General features: G+C 41.9%; 1 long non-coding RNA gene across 1 annotated transcript in view; it reads right to left on the bottom strand.

Annotated features, from left to right (window-relative positions):
• Positions 1-21,171, bottom strand: part of LOC129501791 (uncharacterized) — a 46,790-nt gene continuing 25,619 nt past the window's right edge. Inside the window, exons 3-6 of the long non-coding RNA XR_008662815.1 lie at positions 6,429-6,557; positions 3,875-3,970; positions 3,207-3,263; positions 1-284 (exon numbers count right to left, since the gene is read on the bottom strand). This is a non-coding gene — a long non-coding RNA (uncharacterized LOC129501791). The remainder of the gene's footprint in view (positions 285-3,206; positions 3,264-3,874; positions 3,971-6,428; positions 6,558-21,171) is intronic.

Genomic DNA, 21,171 nt, shown 5'->3' with positions numbered 1-21,171 from the left:
CCCTCTGCCTGTGTCTTTGCCTCTCTCTCTCCCTGTGTCTTCCATGAATAAATAAATAAAATCTTAAAAAAAAAAAAAGAAATCCTAAGAAAATTTTGATAAGAAACCTAATCAAAAAACATGGAAAAGGGGGAGCCTGGGTGGCTCAGTTAGTTAGGCCACTGCCTTCAGCCCAGGTCATGATCCCAAGGTTCTGGGATGGAGCCCTTCATCAGGCTCCTTGCTCAGCGGGAGCCTGCTTCTGCTTCTCCTTCTTCCTATGCCTGCCGCTCTCTGTTTGCACTCTGTCAAACAAATAAAATCATTATAAAAACTATGCAAAGTATGTCCAACTTACAGAAAAAAGTACATAGCATTAAACACATATGAAGAGCTGTTACCATAAATAAATGTAAATTTTTTTAAGATTTTATTTATTTATTTATGAGAGATAGATAGAGAGAGAGAGAGAGAGAGAGAGAGAGAGAGAGAGAGGCAGAGACACAGGCAGAGGGAGAAGCAGGCTCCATGCAGGGAGCCTGACATGGGACTTAATCCCAGGTCTCCAGGATCACGCCTCGGCCGAAGAAGGCTGCGCTAAACCACTGAGCCACCCGCTGAGCCACCGGGGCTGCCCAAATGTAAATATTTGTAAATGAAAACCTCCAATACGCAAAACCAAACCCCTTTGTATGTTTCTGTTGCAAGTAAATGTTAATTCATCCTTTAAAAAAAGCAATTTGGCAAGATACATCAAAAACTTTAAAATGTTTGTACTTCTTAAGCCAATAATTCCACTTCTAGGTATTTATGCCAAGAAGTTCATTGTGGGGCGCCGGACTGGCTCAGTTGGTAAAACGTGACTCTTGATCTCAAGGATTGTTGAATTCAAGCTCCTCATTGGGTGTAGAGATTACTTAAAAATAAAATCATAAAAAAATAAGTTCATTGTGGGGATCCCTGGGTGGCTCAGCGGTTTAGCACCTGCCTTTGGCCCAGGATGTGGTCCTGGAGTCCCAGGATCCAGTCCCAGGATCGAGTCCCACGTGGGGCTCCCCGCATGGTGCCTGCTTCTCTCTCTGCCTGTGTCTCTGCCCCCCCCAATGTCTCTCGTGATTAAGTAAATAAAAATCAAATAAATAAATAAATAAATAAATAAATAAATAAATAAAAATTGGAGGCATCTCAAATATCCAACAGTGAATGGTTAAATAATTCACATATTATTGACACATCTACATCAAACCTGTAAGTTTAGATATTCAAAAATACGTTTTTATGTCTCCTATTTGTTTCAATCTTAAATCAAACATGTTTATGATGCAATCTTTTTATAAGGCAGTATTACCGCATTAAAAAATATGGTACTCAAAATTTTTTTAAAGATTTTATTTATTGGATCCTTGGGTGGCGCAGCAGTTTGGCGCCTGCCTTTGGCCCAGGGCGCGATCCTGGAGACCCAGGATCGAATCCCACATCGGGCTCCCAGTGCATCGAGCCTGCTTCTCCCTCTGCCTGTGTCTCTGCCTCTCTCTGTGTGTGTGACTATCATAAATAAATTTTAAAAATTAAAAAAAAAAGATTTTATTTATTTATTCATGAGACACAAACACACACACACACACACACACACACACACACACACACACACACAGAGAAAGGCACAGACATAGGCAGAGGGAGAAGCAGGCTCCATTTCATGCAGGGAGCCTGGCGTGGGACTCAATTCAGAGTCCCCAGGACCACACCTGGGCTGAAGGTGGCGCAAAACCGCTGAGCCACCTGGGCTGCCCAGTACTCAATTTTCTATTAAGGAGGAACATGTTTCATTTTTTTGGTCAGCTTAATGTTTTTCTGTACTTCCTACTTTTTTAATGTCATATGTTACTTTCACAATAAAAAAATATTAAACCATTAAGGTATTGCCTTACTAAGGGAAGATTTTAATTTTTCATTCCTTCAGCTCTGTCTCCCTTTCCTCTCATAACATACAAAGAAACAAATTATGTAATTTGACTAGAAATACCAAATCAAGGCATCAGAAGATACAAGTGGTAAAACAAAAGAAATGAATAAAGAAGAAATCAGACTAATCAGATAAAAATCTACCAATTGATGTTGATGAAGAAAAGATGCAGCCAGACATGTGGGATGATTGATACATTTTTTTTTTCTATCAAAAGAAAAAAAGGAGGGGACTGCTGGCTGGCTCAGTTGGTGCACTATGAAACTCTTGAGGTTGTAAATTTTCTTGCTTGTTTTTACAGATTTTATTTGTTTATTTGCGAGGGGGAGAGAGAGAGTGGGGGAGACAGCATGTAAGAGCAGTGGGGAGGGAGAAGCAGACCGCCACTGAGCAGGGCGTGCAACACAGGGCTCAGGCTCTGGGCTCAATCTCAGGACCTGGGATCATGACCTGAGCTGAAGGCAGATGCTTAACCAACTGAGCCACCCAGGCGCCCCTTGGGGTTGTAAATTTGAGCCCCATGTTGGATGCATAGATTACTTAAAAATCTTTAAAAAAAGGAAAGAAAAGAAAAAGAATTGGATCCAATCATGAGCAGGTGCATTTCTAAAAAGAGTAAAATTACTTGTCTGTCATTTAAATTTACAAGGCTTTCCTTTATACCATCTTCACCATTTTCAACCTAACTAGATCTTAAAATTCCATTATCACCATTTTGCTGATGAAGTAGGTTAACAGATGATTTTCCATGCATGTTTCAAGACCAACCCCCCCCCACAGAAGTAGGGTTTACATAGGACCCCAAAATATGACTATTAGGCACTGAGGGGTCAAATCCAAATCCTGAAAGGATACTTTTCTTTTTTTTTAAAGATTTATTTATTTATTTATTCATGATAGATCTAGACAGAGAAAGAGACACAGAAGGAGGGAGAAGGAGGCTCCATGCCAGGAGCCCGATGCGGGACTCGATCCCAGGACCCCAGGACCGTGCCCTGGGCCAAAGGCCGGCGCCAAACCACTGAGCCACCCAGGGATCCCCAAGGATGCTTTTCTTGAAAAGCATCTTTACTCATCACAGTTTTAGCTTTCCAACACTTATATGACATTTAACCTTTTGAGACAGGCATAACAAATGTTTTGGACTGGCTACCAATTCAGTTAGTAAGGATTATGCTGCCAGCATTATAGTCTTAGCTTTGGAGCGAGGCTGCCTGTATTTGCATCCTAGTTTCACTTCACCATTTGTTAGATATATTACCTAGGTATCTTACTTCAGGTAGGACGCTTAACTTCTCTGTGCTTCAGTGTTTCTCATCTGTAAAATGGGAACGATAATATTTATCTTATTAGAGTTCTATGAAGATTAAATATTAATACATGTAAAACATTTACAGCTGTGCCTGGCACATGAGTAAATGCTCAATAAACCTGAGCGCTTAATGTTTGGTGCTTACAAAAGCATATGCACCAAGTGCTTTCAGCCAATTCCTTCTTCAGTGACTGCTCATTGATTTGCTTGGAAATAAAACTTAAATTTGTGGGGATCCCTGGGTGGCGCAGCGGTTTGGCGCCTGCCTTGGGCCCAGGGCACGATCCTGGAGACCCGGGATCGAGTCCCACGTTGGGCTCCCTGCATGGAGCCTGCTTCTCCCTCTGCCCATGTCTCTCTCTCTCTCTGTGTGTGACTATCATAAAAAAAAAATTACATTTGTAGAACATTTTACAGTTTTCAAAACACTTTCAAACACAATTCATTTCAATTTCACAAGCAATTCACAAAGTAGGCAAGCTGTACAAGGCTCAAAGTGGCCAATTTAGAGAGAGACCCCAGAATCTCCCAGGTTCCTGCCACTATACCACAACCCACTGTTAAATGATGTACTTCCTCAGCCTTGGAGCAAGCCTTCCTAATTGAAAGTATGTTACCTGGGAATTTCAGGGCTCACTTGGTGCAGCTGGCTCCTTTGCAAAGCTTTCTGATGCAAAGAGAAACCTGCTCCCAGGAGCAGGATGAATCCATTCCTTTTAGAAAGAAATAGGAAAAAGGCTATTATGGCCTGAAGAAAGAATCAAATGTTAATTTCCCCTGTAATCTTTCCATCCATTTGGCCTGAGACAGGTTAGGGTTCAAAGAAATGTTCTTCCTCTCCATTTGATCATTGCGTTAAAGTATGTCACACATCTAAAAAGGTGCATAAAATATTTTGGTGACCTACCCTCCTGTTAAGTATAAAATGTAACAATATGACTGCCTGCAATAGATGTTAGCTACCTAACTGGTGTTTTTTTTTTTTTTTAAGATTTTATTTATTTATTCATGAAAGACAGAGAGAGGCGGAGAGAGAGGCAGAGGAAGAAGCAGGATCCATGCAGGGAGCCTGATGTGGGACTCGATCCGGAGTCTCCAGGATCAGGCCTGGGCTGAAGGCAGGCACTAAACCACTGAGCCATCCAGGGATCCCCTGCCTCACTGGTTTTGATCCTACTAATAAAGTCTTCAAGCAGGGGAGATTCTAAATGCTACCAGCTTGGGAGAATAAAGGCTGCAAACTTGAAGGAGGTCCCTTCTTCAGAATTTAGAGATGAGGGGCACCCAGGTGGCTCAGTTGGTTAAGCATCTGCCTTCCACTCAGGTCATGATCCCAGGGTTCTGGGATCAAGCACTACATCAGGCTCCCTGCTTGGCGGGAGCCTGTTTCTCCCTCTCCATCCACCTGCTACTTCCCCTGCTTGTGTGCGCACGCGCTCTGTCAAATAAATAAAATCTTTTAAAAAAATTAGATATGAAAATCTCATCAAAAATCAACCCGAAGGGGATCCCTGGGTGGCGCAGCGGTTTGGCGCCTGCCTTTGGCCCAGGGCGCGATCCTGGAGACCCGGGATCGAATCCCACGTCGGGCTCCCGGTGCATGGAGCCTGCTTCTCCCTCTGCCTATGTCTCTGCCTCTCTCTCTCTCTCTCTCTCTGACTATCATAAATAAATTAAAAAAAAAAATTAAAAAAAAAAAATCAACCCGAAGATGGCTCAGTTGGTTAAGTGCCTGCTTTCGGCTCAGGTCATGATCTCTGGGTCCTGGGATGGGGCCCCGTGTTGGGTGCCCTGCTCAGCAGCGAGTCTGCTTCTCCCTCTCCCTTCCCTTCCTTCTGTCTTCTCTCGTTCTCTCGTAAATAACAGATAAAATCTTTAAAATTTTTTTAATTAAATCAATCCAGAGGGGCAACTGGCTAGTTCAGTCATAAGAGCCTATGTCTCTTGATTTCCAGGTCATGAGTTCAAGCCTGATACTGGGTGTAGAGATTCCAAAATAAATAAACTTAAAAGAAAAAAAATCAACCCAAAGAATTAGGTTATGGGATTACAAAAGTAACCTATCTGAATAATGGTTTGTAAATGCTAATGGAGTCTATCCAAAGCTCATGAAGCTCATGATGACATAAGCTCATGATGACAGCGAAAATCACCTCAGGCTGGGCTGAGTGATCTAAGAGATACAGCAATCCTGGGAAGTACAACAACTAAAGATAATGTAAATAAGAGAGTCATCTGCCCTGAATTGCCTGGAGTCCAAAAAATGATGACTTTGGAAGGAGGCAAAATTTCACCAGTGTTTATCTCACACTGTCCAGGGTAGGTTATACTTGGCAGACATGAATATTCTAGTCATTACGAGGTTACAAGGTCTGTTTACTTTTTCAAGCCTTATAGTCTGGATACAAGATGCCTTGAGGTCATCCAATTCTCTCCTCTTTGAATTGATGCTGAACAAGCACTCTGACCCAGAAGAGGGGCCCTGGTCAACACAATCAATTTATTGAAAAGGCAATCCCCCTTTGTAAAATAGTATTCTGGTGGGTCATTACTCAGTCTCTAGTGGATTAACTCAGTGTACCCAAGCCAGATTTCCTTGTGTGGGGGAGGAGGGAAGTTGTACTGGGAGAAGCCAGAACTAAGGAGCAATTCTCCACTTAAATATAGTAGTGGGGAAAAAGGGATGAAATCCGATTTTCTTCACTAACTAGTATTTTTTTTTTTAGTATTTTTTTTTTTTTAAGTAATCTCTACACTCAGTGTGGGGCTTGAATTCACTACCAGAGATCAAGTGTTGCACGCTCTTAACTAGTTTTTTGATATTGGTCAGGTTAGTTCACTTCTTCGACTTTTAGTTTCTTCAGGAATAAACAGCAAACTTTAAGGCTGTTGGGGAGGATTAATTAAATAGTGTTTAGCACAGTTTGTAACACAGGGGGTATATAGGTCTGATTCCTGTTATAAAACCAAGGGACACCTTCAATACTGGGGGACGCAACACAGCATGGTCATAAGGTCATAAACAGACAGTAGCCTACGTGAACCCTCCATCCTTCTTCCACTCTCTATTCTCCTCTTGGGTCAAATAAGTGGTTTGAAAATACCAAGAACCCATACCATGAGTCTTTGTCTTAAATAGTCAAATTCAGGAGCAGGAAAAGCATATAGTACCTTCAAAAGCATACTTGTTTCACTAAGTCTCTTCTAGCAACCAGGCTATAAAACTATTCCAGGTAGTAGGGCATCTGGCTGGCTCACTCAGTGGAGCATGTGACTCTTGATCTCAGGGTTAAGTTCAAGCTTCATGTTGGGTGTAGAGATTATTGAAAAGAAAAGAGAAAGAAAAGGAAAGAAAAGAAAAAAATAAGAAACTACTCCAGGTAGTAAAAAACTCAACTATATACAAACTACAAGGCATTCATCAGCAGAACAAAAACTTAAAAGAGAGGAGAGCAGTTGTGAAACTTCTGATCGATAAACGCTCATCATAAAAATTATACAGCTGATACTCAGTGAAAGCATTTTGGATTCTTCTACCTTGCCCAGTTGAGAGCAAAACACCAAGTGTCAGCATTAGGCCTTCTTTTCCAGTAAACACTTTCTTGCAGGTTGTAGGCAAGCTAACCTCTGGATTCTAGCTCCATGGCAGCAAAATACTTCTCTAAGCTTTACCTCAGCAGGAAGCACAGAAGAGGTTTATGACTAAGGAGGCAAGAATCCTTAGAATCAAGATTTGTCCTATCCTTCCAGTCAGACCAGATGCATGTTTTTTTTTTTTTTTTAAGATTTTATTTATTTATCCACGAGAGACACACACAGATAGAGGGGCAGAGACACAGGCAGAGGGAGAAGCAGGCTACATGCAGGGAACCCGATGTAGGATACCATCCCCAGACTCAGGGTCAAGCCCTGAGCCCAAGGCAGATGCTCAACTGCTGAGCCACCCAGGTATCCCAGATGCATGGGTTTTAAAAATATCTCTACCTTTCTTCTTCCGGATTACCACTCTGACCTATGCCTTGTTGACTCACACTCCCTGGGTGAGCCCTTGCTGTGGAAGTATATTTCCGGGCTGCTACGAGTTACTTTCCCACATCTAGCCGGGGCCTGATCTCTGACACCAGAGCCATGGTCCCAAATTACTCAAGTTCTTTTGGTAACCTGAAAAGGGAAAGACAACTGAAAGTTAGTGACCAAAGACCTTTCGTGCACAAGAAAGAAGTCGCTGATAAAGTGTGTTCATAAGGGCAATAATGTTGGAAGCAGAGGTTTTTTTTCTCTAAGCAACCACGAGCTGGAGAAAACCCAAGGAACTTTCAGCTCTGTAGGTAAGAGTCATAAGACGGTTTGGGAGCTCCTCCCTAAGCAGAGTTGGGAAAAGATTTTTTAAAAAGCACTCATAAGAATTGTTAGTTTCAGATCTATTTCTTTCCTTAATGTATTTCCTTCAATGTTGTTCTAAGCCAGTTTTTTTTTAAGATTTTATTTATTTAATCATAAAAGACATAGAAAGAGGCAGAGACACAGGCAGAGGGAGAAGCAGGCTCTATGCAGGGAGCCCGATGTGGGACTCAATCTGAGGACCATGGGACCATGACCTGAGTTGAAGGCAGACACACTCAACCACTGAGCCACCCGGGTGCCCCTCTAAACCGGTTTTAAACCTGAGGTCTATGCACCTTTTCAAGGGATGGCAATAGAAGATGTTCATGAAACCATGTACATTGTGTACAAATATGTATGTACGGTTGAACAATGTAGGGATTTGGGGTATTGATCTGTGTGCAGTCAAAAATCTGCATATAACTTTTGACTCCCTGAAACCTACAAATAGCTATTGACTAGAAGCTTTACCAGTAACATCAGCAGTAGACTAACACGTATGTTGTATGTTATATGAATTTTATACTATATTCTTACAGTATAGTAAGGGAGAGAAAAGAAAATGTTATTTAAAAATCATTAAGAAAAAAAAATAAAAATAAATAAAAATCATTAAGGGGGGCAGCCTGGGTGGCTCAGTGGTTTAGCACCGCCTTCAGCCCAGGGCCTGATCCTGGAGACCCGGGATCAAGTCCCACGTCAGGTTCTCTGTATGGAGCCTGCTTCTCCCTCTGCCTGTGTTTCTGCCTCTCCCTCTCTCTCTCTCTCTCTCTCTCTGTCTCTCTCATGAATAAATAAATAAAATCTTATTAAAAAAAAAAAAAAACAACCTTTTGGGCAGCCCAGGTGGCTCAGTGGTTTAGCGCCTGCCTTTGGCCCAGGGCATGATCCTGTGGTCCTGGGATTGGACCACATTGGGCTCCCTGCATGGAGCCTGTTTCTCCCTCTGCCTGTGTCTCTGCCTCTCTCTGTGTGTCGCTCATGGAAAAATAAATAAAATGTTTTAAAAAAGAAAAAAATAGGTGGGGAGTTCAAGCCTCACATTGGGGGTAGAGTTTACTTAAAAAAAAAAAAAAGAAGGCTTTATAGTATAAAGAATGACATTTTGTTTTCTTTTTAAAAAAAGATTGTATATGGGCAGCCCGGGTGGCTGAGTGGTTTAGCGCCGCTTTCAGCCCAGGGTGTGATCCTGGAGACCTAGGATCAAGTCCCATTTCGGGCTCCCTGCATGGAGCCTGCTTCTCCCTCTGCCCGTGTCTCTGCCTCTCTCTCTGTGGGTCTCTCATGAATAAATAAATAAATCTTTAAAAAAAAAAAAAGATTGTATGTATGTATGCACAGAGACAATGTAACTGTGCTTGAGCTGGGGGAGGAGCAATGACAAAGAAGGAGAGAGCATCCCAAGCCAACTCTGCTAAGCATGGAGTCTGCCTGAGATGCTCTCTCCCTCTCTCTCGAATTAATTAAAGTCTTTAAAAAAAAATAAAAATTTTAAATTAAAAAATTTTTTAGGCCAACCTCAGTGGCTCAGCGGTTTAGCACCACCTTCAGTCCAGGGTGTGATCCTGGAGACCCGGGATCGAGTCCCACGTCGTCAGGCTCCCTGCATGGAGCCTGCGTCTCCCTCTGCCTGTGTCTCTGCCTCTCTTTCTCTCTCTCTCTCTCTGTCTCTCATGGATAAATAAATAAAATCTTTAAAAATTTTTTTTAATTAATAGTAGACAAAATAAGGATAATGTGTATTTCACAAAGCTGCATGTGTTTTCCATGAAGGATTATTTAACTAAAGTTTGGAAATGAGCTAATGTTATGATTTCTGAAAGAAAACTAAAAGAAGGGTCATATAATCACTTTTATTAATAACTTGCTTCCAAGTAGTGTATACACTAATGGAAGAGATGCAGACAAAGATTTTAATGTCACTGTCACAGAATAAGGTTTAAGACAGGGATCTGCACAGGCGCTGTAAGAACAGAGAGAAACAGTTTAAGTTCGGGCAGGAGATGATACCTAAGCAGAGACTGGAAGGTGAAGCAAGAAGGAGCCATGAAAACCTACTATATGCTATGTAGGTGTCTCTCAAAGCCATACCTGAAGTTCAGAGAGATCGAACAGTTTATTCACATCAAATGGCAGAGTAAGAAATTAGATTTCCAGTTCTTTGTGGCAACTGCTATACCAGTGGTTCTCATTATTGAATGTATATTAGAAGCACCTGGGAGGGATGCCTGGGTGGTTCAGTGGTTGGGCGTCTGCTTTCAGCTCAGGGCGTGATCCCAGGATTTGGGATTGAGTCCCGCATTGGGTTCCTTATGAGGAGCCTGCTTCTCCCTCTGCCTATGTCTCTGCCTCTCTCTCTGTGTGTGTCGCTCATGAATAAATGAATAAAATATTTAAAGAAAAAGAAGCACCTGGGAGAGAGAGTGAGCATGGTGTGTGTGTGCATGTGCATGCATGGCTATATGTTTAGGCAATGGATCAGCATGTCCAGATTTTGGTCCCTCCTAGCTTTAAAAATAATTCAGATTTAAAAAAATAAAATAAATTTAAAAAATAAAAAATTAATTAATTAAAAAATAATAATTCAGATGCCTAGGGTGGCATCATTGAAATAGAACCTCGAGGTATGGGACTCAGGCATCATTGGTATTCAAAGTTCCCCAGGTGATATTGGTATGCAGAAAGATTGAGAACCACAGAGTCCTTCCCATAATATTGACTGCTGCTGAGCATTGCTCAGAGAGAAGGGAAGCTGTGAATAATAGCCAGGTAGATGTCAGAGGCCCTTGGAACTCAGGTGGTGAATTAGGTCCTTTCTTCAAGTGGAAATATGTATCTGTATTCATTCCACACCCATTCTGGGTGTCTAGCGAATCCATAGGGACCAGCCAGGGGAACTAAGCAATGAAGAGTATAACTACTAGTTCTTTGGGGCACCTGGTTAGCTCAGTTGGTGCATGGGACTCTACATCTCAGGGGTTGTGAGTTCAAGGCCCACGTTGGGTATAGAGATTACTTAAAAATAAAATCTTTTAAAAAGTAACAATAGTTCTCCAAATATTGGTTTTGGTTTTTTTTTTTTTTAAGTATACAATTCAGTGGTTTTTACCATATACACAGAGTTGTGCTACCATCTTTAGTCATTTTTAGAAAGTTTTCATCACCTCAAAAAGAAACTCTGTCACCTTTAGCCATCAACTATCAGTCCTAATCCACCACTAGTCTGCTTTCCTTCTCTATAGATTTCCCTGTTCTGGTCCCTCTTTCTGGACCTATGATAATCTTTGTTTTTTGTTTTTTTGTTTTTTTTTTTTAACTTATTTTTTACGTATGTAGAGGGGAAAAAAAACCATAAACCTTAAGGATATAGCTCAATAAAATTCTGCAAACTGGAGTCATATGTAGCCAGCACCTGGGTTTAAGAAGCCAATTTTTTTCAGCATCTCTCAAGCTTCCTGTGTACCTCCCTCCTTCAGGGATAACCACTCTTCTGACTTCCACAAACATAGATTAGTTTTGCCTTCTTAAAAAAAACTTTGTACCAATAGAATTATAGAGTGTATCCCTTTCTGTGTCTGCCTTTATACTCAACATTATGTTTGTAAATTTCACCCATATCATTGCCCATGACGATTTTCTGATGTTAAACTCATCTACTTTCATTCAGAACAAATTACTGGGCAGCCCCGGTGGCTCAGTGGTTTAGCACCGCCTTCAGCCCAGGGCATGATCCTGGAGACCCTGGATCAAGTGCCACGTCAGGCTCCCTGCATGGAGCCTGCTTCTCCCTCTGCCTGTGTCTGTGTTTCTGCCTCTCTCTCTCTCTCTCATGAATAAATAAATAAAATCTTAAAAAAAAAAAGAACAAATTACTTAGAAAGGTTCATTGAGATTCCAAAATATTCTTCACATGATTTGGTCAGCATGAAAATAATCCATACCTAAAGGATTTGTTTGGGAATTTTAATTCAGAAGACTGATATTGTTGAAGGCAAATGATAGCATCTTGGTCTTGCAGAGCTAGTTGGCCAACTCATTAAATTGAAACTAAATAAATTTATGTTTTTTTAAGGATTTTATTTGTAAGTAATCTCTGTATCCAACACGGGGCTTGAACTCACAATCTCAAGATCAAGAGTCACGTGCTCTACTGACTGATCCAGTCAGGCACCCTCTGAACTTGAATAAATTTAAATGTTTATAACATTTAACAAACCTAAGAGACTGAATTTCTTACCTGTGTCTTTCTTTTGAGGATTTTTTTTTCCCCTGGGATCTTTTTATTTTGGGAACTGCTTATGATTTTTCCTTTTTTTTTTTTTTAAGATTTTATTTATTTATTCATGAGAGACACAGAAAGAGAGGCAGAGACACAGGCAGAGGGAGAAGCAGGCCCCATGCAGGGAGCCTGATGTGGGACTCGATCCCGGATCCCGGGATCATGCCCTGAGCCAAAGGCAGACGCTCAACCACTGAGCCACCCTGGTGTCCCTTTTCCTCCTCTTTAAACTTTTTTTCTCTTTCACATCTAATATCCTGTAGTGTAGACCAACCCCTCTCTTCACTTATGAATGTCTAAGACCAAACATATAGCTAATGATGAAGTACTGCTTTTATACCTACAAGTGTTAGAAAGTGCCTAGTTTCCTTGGCAATGTCTTCTCTCCCTGTACACTCAAACTAGTAGAATGCTTGAGAAACATGGCAAAGCACTTTGCACAGAAATTTATTCTCTGGAATTTCTTTTTATGGACCAATAAGATTTGCCTTTCACAATAAAGCATAAGGAAGATCTTTGTGAATAAGGCCTTCCCTAATGTATTTGAATGTTCAGGTATCTCAGGGAGGCTCTGAGAAGGTGGAAGGGTGCAGGTATCCTGCTATGCTCTCTTCCCCAAAGTAAGCCTCACAGAGTAAGGAGGGTACGGGGTCACTATCCAGGTTTGAGGCCAACCAGATCAGAAGCATTGATAACAGAGGCTCTGACATTTAAAATATACACGAGAAACATAGTAAACAATAAATGTGCTTCTTTCACTAGCTCTACTCCCTTGTGCCCATAAAATTAGCAATGATGTTTAGTTCTTAGATCAGAAATCTCTGAAAATGAATTGTTTGAAAAACATATCCCCAAGCAAACAGGCAGAAACCAACTACTTCTGGAGGTTTCTAGGGCCTTAGTGTTCCAGCTTCCTCTGTGATTCCCTTAAGATCCACATTTTACAGGAAAGGTCATAAGACCTCTGACAGGTCCAAAGGGGATGGGGGGAGGTGTACTGCTTTTAAACGTGTAAAAACTGTACATTTTTTCAGTTGGCAGAGAAAAATAGAGAGGAAATGTAGAGTTTGTTCATGGAAATTAAGCCCAGCTTTTCCAAGATGTACATCTTGTTGTGTTTGCTTATCACAGAAATAAGCATTCTGTGATGAAAGTGTTTGCACAAACTACTTTTTCTAGGATTTATATACAGTGAGAAAACTTAAAGAAAATTCTTTGTGAAATGCCATTTACTCCCCGCCCCACCCTTCTGAGATGTCATGCCCTGCCTTGAAGTTGAGGTTGTTGTTAGAGCAAACCAGTGCATGTCCCATCACCTTGGCTTTTGCCCTTACTTCTGCCTGGGACAGTTGTTGTAAGCCACTGCCCTTTATTCCATGCTTACTTAAAAGAAAATGTTAGTTGCCTTTCCCTTTTTTTTAAAAAACTCTATGCCCAAAGTGGGGCTGGAAACTCACTGACTCCAAGATCAAGCATCCTGTGTTCTACCAGCTGAGCCAGCCAGGTGCCCCTGCCCTTCCTTTTTTCTTTCCCTTTAAAAACTGGAGAATTCTAGTACAAAACAATTAAAAAACAAAACAAAACAAAACAAAAAAACGGGAACAAAGAAAGAAAAAAACCTAGAGAATTCTTTTTTTTTTTTTTTTTTTTAAAGCAGCTGTCTTGTAGCTATTAACAAGTTCCATTCTGATGTTCTGTGTCCTATGCCTAGGACTTGCTTAGGCTTCTTAACCGAAGTTACTGAACCTCTTGTCCTTTGGCTGTTTGCTGATCCTTTGCCTTGGCTGACATCCCAGGATTTGGTATCTAGACCACCTGTCAACTCATTTCTGATTTTGGCTTCCCCTACTTGCTCTGTTTTTATTGCTGCTGAAAAGCCTAGCATGCCACATAGCAATATTTGAGATTGATCTTAAAGATCAGGTATTGGGGTGCCTGGGTGGCACAGTTGGTTAAGTGCCAACTCTTGGTTTCAGCTCAGGTCCTGATCTCAGGGTCAAGAAATTGAGCCCTGTGCCAGGCTCTGGGCTTAGCACAAAGTCAGCTTCAGATTCTTTCCTTCTCCGTCTCCCCCTCCAGCTCGTGTTCTCTTTCTCTCTCAAATGAATAAATAAAGCTTAAAAAAAAAAAAGATGAGGTAAGAATTAGGATTTGGATCAATGAAGAGAATGGGGTTGGACAGTCCAGATAATGGGATATGAAGAACAAAAAGAAGGGCAATGAAAGCATAAAGTATCAGGGAACATGGGGGACTCCGAGGGGTTTCTGGAGAGCAGAGATTGCAAACTGGGAGCCTGCAGGCCAGATCCATCTCATTGTTGTTCTGGTGTTCTGGTTAGCCCTCAGAGTGTTTTTTGTTTGTTTGTTTGTTTGTTAAGATTTTATTTATGAGAGAGAGAGAGAGAGAGAGAGAGAGAAGCAAAGACACAGGCAGAAGGAGCAGCAGGCTCCATGCAGGGAGCCTGATGTGGGACTCGATCCTGGGACTCCAGGATCACGCCCTGGGCCGAAGACAGGCACTAAACTGCTGAGCCACCCAAGGATCCCAACCCTCACAGTGTTTAAAAGGTTTTTGGGGATCCCTGGGTGGCGCAGCGGTTTGGCGCCTGCCTTTGGCCCGGGGCGTGATCCTGGAGATCCGGGATCAAATCCCACGTCAGGCTCCCGGTGCATGGGGCCTGCTTCTCCCTCTGCCTGTGTCTCTGCCTCTCTCTCTCTCTCTCTCTGTGACTATCATAACTAAATAAAAATTAAAAAAAAAAAGGTTTTTGAATCAATGACTCATTTCAAAGTGGGAGATTTCGCATCAAAATCCAGACATTCAGGGGATCCCTGGGTGGCTCAGCGGTTTGGCGCCTGCCTTTGGCCCAGGGCGCGATCCTCGAGGGCTGGGATCGAGTCCCACGTCAAGCTCCCGGCATGGAGCCTGCTTCTCCCTCCTCCTGTGTCTCTGCCTCTCTCTCTCTCTCTCTCTCTCTCTCTCTCTCTCTCTCTCTCATAAATAAATAAATAAATAAATAAATAAATAAATAAATAAATAAATCTTTAAAAAAAAATCCAGACATTCAGCTCCTCTTGAAAAATCTGATGATTTGACAGCAATGGACACACATTCCACATGTGAACAATGGGAAAAGCAGTAGCTACTACTCCCTTAGTGTGGGGTATTCTCTCTCCAGTTTTGGGGTAGTCACCACCACCTGTTTCACCTCTTCATTTACTGGCCTGCCTCTCTAGGTGTTCCAGAATTATTTAGTTAATGAATCAGTTCGAATGGGAGAGAGAGAGAGAGAAAGAAGAGGAAGAAAAGAAGGAAAGAGAGTCCCCTATTTTTTTTAAAGATTTATTTTTATTTATTTATGATAGACATAGAGAGAGAGAGAGGCAGAGACACAGGCAGAGGGAGAAGCAGGCTCCATGCCGGGAGCCCGACGTGGGACTCGATCCCAGGACTCCAGGATCGCACCCCGGGCCAAAGGCAGGCACAAAACCGCTGAGCCACCCAGGGATCCCCGAGAGTCCCCCTATTAATACCAAAGAGTTATACCAAATCCTCATACTGTATACCTTAAACTTACACAATGCTATATATATTACTTACATCTCAATAAATCTGGAGGCGGGGGAAGGAAGAAAAAATAATAATACTAAAGAGAGTAATTGTGGAAGACCTCAAATAGCAAACCCATTTAAGTGTGGACTATGACATGCAGTGAAAGTCACGTGGAAGTATTTTCCCATGCAACAACATGATCAAGGTGAGTGTTTGAAATTACTTTATGTCCAACATTAGCTAGCAAATATGTCAAAAGAGTGCTTGCCTCCTAACTCTATGAGACACTAGTAAAGTTAGGCCCTCCAACCTTACATATGTTACACAGTTGAAAATATATAATGAGGGGATCCCTGGGTGGCTCAGCGGTTTAGCGCCTGCCTTTGGCCCAGGGCGCGATCCTGGAGTCCCGGGATCGAGTCCCACGTCGGGCTCCCGGCATGGAGCCTGCCTCTCCCTCCTCCTGTGTCTCTGCCTCTCTCCCTATCTCTCTATGTCTATCATAAATAAATAAATCTTTAAAAAAAAATATATATATATATATAATGAAAAGAATGCTAATATAATTAATGATTTAAAAAATCTACTTCTGAGGTAAGTTCTCACCAAGTTCCAGGAAGGATTTGAGATGGCACTAGAAGGCAGAAGGAGCTGATGTGGGAAGCAACACATCCAGAAACAACAGTCGGGGGATTTTCAGTAGTTTTGAGCATGAAGTAATAAAGGCATGAAGGAAATTAGGGCAGGAGGACACAGAAGAAAGGGTAATGGTCAAGACCTAGTGAATGTCCAGGAGAACAGAATGGCCGTATGACTCAAGGCCCAGTGCCCAGAATAATGTGTCAGTGAAGGTGGGGGACAGAGACTAGACTAGTAGGACTGGGAAAAAATAAAACAGGATATGATTGCCTGGGAAGGGACCTGGTCAAAATAATCAACACTTCAGGGCCTCAGCAGAACAGGCCTCACACCTACAGAGAGCACAACATTCTTGGGAAGGCAAGACAAGCATCATTCAGGTCCTCAGGAGAGAAGGCTGTGTGACGGCAGCTCCTCACAGGGGCCAATCAGGCTTCGTTCTAAATTTGTCATACTGTGATCCTTCCGTTCCTGCCATGGTTGTTGTCTCCTAAACTGGGCAGGTCTGAGCCTAGAGGGCATGGGTACTGGTGTGCCACTGCTATAGTTCAAGTTAGGAGGAGGGCTAAGAAATCTCAGACATCCCCAGAAATTAGCCAGAAAACATGTGTTGGGAGCTCAGCAGAGAAGGCTGGAAATTGAGATTTGGGGGCAATGCTGAGAAGTCAGTGCTGAGAGAGAAGCCCATCACCCTCAAAGCATCCACACTGAAGGGACAGAGGGATAGGAAACAACCACCATAAGTCAAAGATTCATACAGAAAACCCTGAATAGAACACAATCATTCAACATCACAAGCTAAGAGAGCAAAGAGCTTAAATGAGGGTAAGCCATCTACTGAAGAAAGGACACACATGAGAGACACTGAAATAATGTCCAGGATCTGATTGGTGACCTACAAAAGAAGAGTTTTCATGCGAAGGGGTGAGAACCGGTTGGCAATGGGTTAAGAACAGGAAATCAGTGGGTGCCAACCAATCCTTTGGCAAGTATACCAGTAAAGTTTGAGTTGTGTTTGTTTTGGCTGTGGAGTTGCTAGGCTATGACAAGTGCACATGAAACTCCTGCTGTGCCACCCCTCTTTTATGTCTGGAAAGAAATAAGAAATCACCTAGATCATCTATGCTTACTTAGTCCTGTACTTGTTATATTTCTTCTTTTTCAAAATGGAAGCCAACAGCCCGCCAATTCCATCTGTGCTTGCCAACAGTCCCGCACAGTCTGGGCCATGTTAAATGGAGGACCATGGGGCTCATCCTTCTGGGACGTTGGAGAGATCACTGAGCAGTGAACTGACTATGAGGGAGGGGATATATTCCTTCCTTTGTTTTGCATATTTGTTTTACTTCCATGCAGTGTGCAGTGGCCTTGGCAAAAACGAAACCAAGAACATTTCAACCCATGAATGATGCAGGAACAACAGACAATTGCCAACCTTCTAGCAGTTGTTCCCAATCATCAGTGTCGTCACGGAAAGAAGACTAAATCAGGAGTGCAGACACCAGTGGGCAGCCTGCTAATTTTATAATTATAATCCTTTTATACAGTTCCATGTTCACATGCACGCAAAGGTAACAAAATTAAATTCACAGCATTTTCCGCAGGGTAGGTGTTTAAATACACTTGTTTTTAAGCAGTCAGAAAACGGTCATTGCTAACAAAAAACAATTTAAAGGAAATATAAATTCCTTAAAAAGTACAAAAATGTATATTCAGACTTGATTTTGCATCTCCTTTAAATAGGTGAATTGGGACTTTCTTATACATGACACCAAAAACCTTAGAGAAAATAATTTAAGAACATTTAAATCATGAAATATATGTATTTTGCTGAAATATTTATGAATGAAATATGATGTCTCGGATTTGCTTCAAAATGATGAATAATTTAGGGGATGTGGGTAAGGATATATACAGATAAAGACCAGCCTTGAGTCAATAATTATTTAAACTTGGCAGTGAATAAGCAGAGATTTAATACAGTATGCTCTCCACTTTAATTTGACATTTTCCACAATATGATGTTTTAAAAAGGTACTGTACTTTTGTAAATTAAATAATATCTTGCAAACAAAATAGAAAGGTGAGCAATAAACCAGGGGAAAATACGCAAAATGCTATACCATAAAGGTATATACCCCAAGTGATAAACAGTTCTTACAAATGAATTAGAAAGGCTAATAGCTAATAGAAAAAAAAATCTCAGGAATGGGTAATTCACAAAAGAAGAAATACAAAAAGCTAATAACCATATGAAAACATATTCAACTTCACTAATTGTGGGAGAGAGAATAATGGTCCTCTCAAGGATGTCCACGTCCTAATCAGCAGACCTGTGAATGTCACTTTACATTGCAAAAAGGGACTTTGCAGATGTTGATGACCGATTCTGGGGTGGGGAGATTATCCTGGATTATCCTGATAGGCCCAAAGTAATCACATGAGTCCTCGTGAGAGGGAGGCGAAAGGGAGGCAAAAGGAGGCAAGAGGATCAACTTTAGAGAGAAGGCGACCTGGGGAAAGAAGCAGAAATCTGTGAAGGAGATTCAATGACGCTAAGTTGCAAGCTGTGAAGATGTAGGAGGGACTATGAGCCAGGAAGTGCAGGTGGCCTCTAGAAACTGGCAAAGGCAAGGAAACCTATTCTCTAGAGCTTCCAGAGGAAGCAGCCCTGCTGACACCTTGTCTTTAGCCCAGTTACTGTCCCTGGAGGAAAACACACAATACCGCCTTCTGAGCTCACTTCAAATTCCTGCTTACTGACGTCCAGTGGCCCTACCTCCAGCACCACTGCAATTACGCAATATTTCCTGTCAACTTAGTCCCCTGGGTAACTAAGTCAAAGCTTTTCTGCTCTCCCTGAGTTTGCAAGACAACTATTCCCCACTTACCTCCCAATGCAATCCTGTGGTCTATGCAGTTTGGTGGAGGGAAGGACATAATCATGGGCCCACAACACAGTGGAGTAACCAGGGCACTTTCCTATTCTCCTGCCTCTACTTGGACCTGTATCTGCACCCACCACTCCTCCATCTTTCCTTTTCTTTCCAAATACTGTGCTCCTATCAAAGGCCAATCATCCCCTCTCACCTTCTCAACATCACTCCTGCAGTTGGCTGTCCTCACCAATTTTTCCCTCTCCACTGAATCATTCCCATCAGCATACAAACATGCTTTAAAATAGCCCAGATGAAAAACAGTAACAAACTTGGCCTACCATGTTCCCCTCTAGCTACATCCCCATTTTTCTGCTTTTCCCGAGTAAAACTCAAGAGTTGTAAAAAAAAAAAAAAAAAAAAAAAAAAAAAACACTCAAGAGTTGTCTATACTTGCTATCTCTATTTCATCTTCTATCCTTTTTTTTTTTTTAAGATTTATTTATTTAATCATGAGACACACACACACAGAGAGGCAGAGACACAGGCAGAGGGAGAAGCAGGCTCCTCACAGGGAACCCAATGCGCGACTCAATCCCGGATCCCAGGATCACACCCTGAGCTGAAGGCAGATGCTCAACTACTGAGGCACCCGGACTGCCCCAGCGTTTTTCTTTCTTTCCAAGTTTTCATGTGGTTTTTCTTATAGTTATAACCATAGAAAATACAAAAAAACACTTTTGCATTAGTTATTAAAATAAGCAGATGGGCAGCCCGGGTGGCTCAGCGGTTTAGCGCCGCCTTCAGCCCAGGGCCTGATCCTGGAGACCCGGGATCGAGTCCCATGTTGGGCTCCCTGCATGGAGCCTGCTTCTCCCACTGCTTGTGTCTCTGCCTCTCTGTGTCTCTCAAGAAAAAATAAATAATAATAATAATAAAAATAAGCAGAGAAATCAACATAAATAAAAACAAAAAACAGATATACTTAAGAATGGGAAATAGTTCAACATAGAAAAAACCAGGAGATAAATGTTCAATAAAAGAACAGTTAATTTGTCTCCTCTATAAAGTTGACATAATACTAGTACTTCATTGCATTGTTGTAAGAATTAAATGAGATAATGTATGAAAAGCATATAACAAATAACTGCTCAGAGCATGTTACTTTTACCTTGGCTTATCTCCTCGAATCCTGTATTGTCTAATTTAGCCATTTCCAGTCAGATCAAAGTTCTCTAACCTGGCCCCACAATTCCAGAAAGTCTCATTACTCTTTCCATTTTTAGGTTCCAATGAGATGAGGTTATTCTGTCAATCCAAAAGATACCAAGGAAACTTATTCCTCTCTGTCCTATTTCTTACAAAGATGAGTTTTGCTGTGTTGTTTTCTAGGTGTTCCATATGTCTCTTTGATAGATCTAAATCCATCTTCAGCCACAAATTACCAACTCTAAGGAATTAGGGCTGCTTGGTCTACACCCCTGGTTTGTCTCTTTCTCTTTTGATGTCTACTTTGCCAGTTTTCCTTCAATTCTTCTCATTTAGGATACCAAGGACTCGGTCTTTTTTTTTTTTTTAAGATTTTACTTATTTACTCATGAGAGACACATAGAGAGAGGCAGAGACATAGGCCATAGGCAGAGGGAGAAGCAGGCTCCCTGCAGGGAGCCCAATGTGGGACTTGATCCCCGAACCCAGGATCATGCCCTGAGGCGAAGGCAGCCGCTCAACCACTGAGCCACCCAGGCATCCCAAGACTCGGACTTTTTAATCCTGTATTTAGTTTTCTTGTCCTCTTCTGGCATCTCACAAAATCAGGCCTAAAATAAAATTCCCAGCTAATAAAAAGTGTTGGTACAATAAGTATTTTTTTTTAAGATTTTATTTATTCATGAGAGACATAGAGAGAGAGGCAGAGACAGAGGCAGAGGGAGAAGCAGGCTCCATGCAGGGAGCTTGACAGGGGACTCGATCCCGGGTCTTCAGGATCATAACCTGGACTGAAGGTGGCGCTAAACCACTGAGCCACCCGGGCTGCCCAATAAGTATTTCTTTTTAATTTTTATTTATTTATGATAGTCACACACACACACACACACACACACACAGAGAGAGAGAGGGGGGCAGAGACACAGGCAGAGGGAGAAGCAGGCTCCATGCACCGGGAGCCCGACGTGGGACTCG

This window comes from Nyctereutes procyonoides, unplaced genomic scaffold (assembly GCF_905146905.1).
Source record: "Nyctereutes procyonoides isolate TBG_1078 unplaced genomic scaffold, NYPRO_anot_genome, whole genome shotgun sequence".
Classification (NCBI taxonomy): Eukaryota; Metazoa; Chordata; class Mammalia; order Carnivora; family Canidae; genus Nyctereutes; species Nyctereutes procyonoides.
This window is presented reverse-complemented; position numbering and strand designations above follow the sequence as displayed.